Below are 1,228 nucleotides of genomic sequence, written 5' to 3'. Positions count from 1 at the left end.
ACTTTTAATCAGTCCCAAATTCCAAAGTGTTATTGTTTATTAATAAAGGAGCACGCCAACTTATGATTATAACAAGCCAATAATTAATTCTATCAATACATTCGGGTTCACCGTAATTCGAATCATATTCCACGTTGACGCACTCTCCTTATGAATTAGCAGTTTCCACTCAGGGTGTTTGACAATTCTCAATTGAATTAAGCAATAAGCCATCCCAACTAGAACCTTAATTAAATAATAATTATCGCGTTCACTGACATTTACACATACTGACAAAAGCACTGAACAGCCTACTCTAGCAGATGAGTAGGATATAAACATGAAGCTACCGGCTTCTTGAATGTACAACTTAAGCCCTCACTTAACACTTATTACCATAAATGAGTTGTACACCATCTATATCTCGCATACAAAATGATTATTCCGGTCACGCACATGGTCAATCAAGGAAATTGCATTACTTCAAAAATAATACGCTAAATGAAACGATAATCGTCAACACGTCACGGCGGTGGGCTGTGAGCCGTTATAGTTAATTCTGCCATCAAATGGTTTATTTAACTGCCTCACACTGACAAATGATTAGTAGCAGTACACTGTATCCTTGGAACTCTTTACCAGACGATCCGTATACTAGTTTCTTTCATTGGAAATAATCACGTCGCCCACGGCGCTCATAGTTTCGAAACAGCTCGAGAAGCACACTTCTCTTCTATAACGTCGAGAGAATGCCGGTCATTGTTATGTCTAAGCTTTGATGACCTGCCTACAAGTGAACCCGAAGTGAAGTGAAGTACTTCTGTAGATCCGCGGGTCAGACTAACGTACTCAGCTCTACTTTGCCGCTGGCCCAAATATTAGTGCGCGCTAACCTGTCGACTATACACCAAAAGTTATTTTCTAAATAAAGGGATTTCATAACCCTTTTTTTTTTTTTTTTTTCGGGTAGAGGGCCGAACCTCCTACGAGGTCCCCGCGCAAAAGGGGCGCGCGGGGTATGTGAGACTCAACGATCTGCATGGTGTTGTGAGCAGACCGCGGGCCCAAGGATTTTAGAGCCCACCCACTAAACGACTCCTCTGCACTCTTACACCCGACGTCCGATCCCCTCCGAGGTCAAAACCCGGATGAGGTAGGGGGGCTACCGCGGTCAACACTACAACCAGACGGCGCGGCTCACCCCAAGGACGCCCAGCCGACGGAGCCTTCGAGGCGAATCGAAGGCTCT

The sequence above is a fragment of the Bombyx mori genome, chromosome 18 (genome assembly GCF_030269925.1).
Source record: "Bombyx mori chromosome 18, ASM3026992v2".
Lineage (NCBI taxonomy): Eukaryota > Metazoa > Arthropoda > Insecta > Lepidoptera > Bombycidae > Bombyx > Bombyx mori.
The sequence above is the reverse complement of the archived record's forward strand: the minus strand, read 5'-3'. Positions refer to the sequence as shown.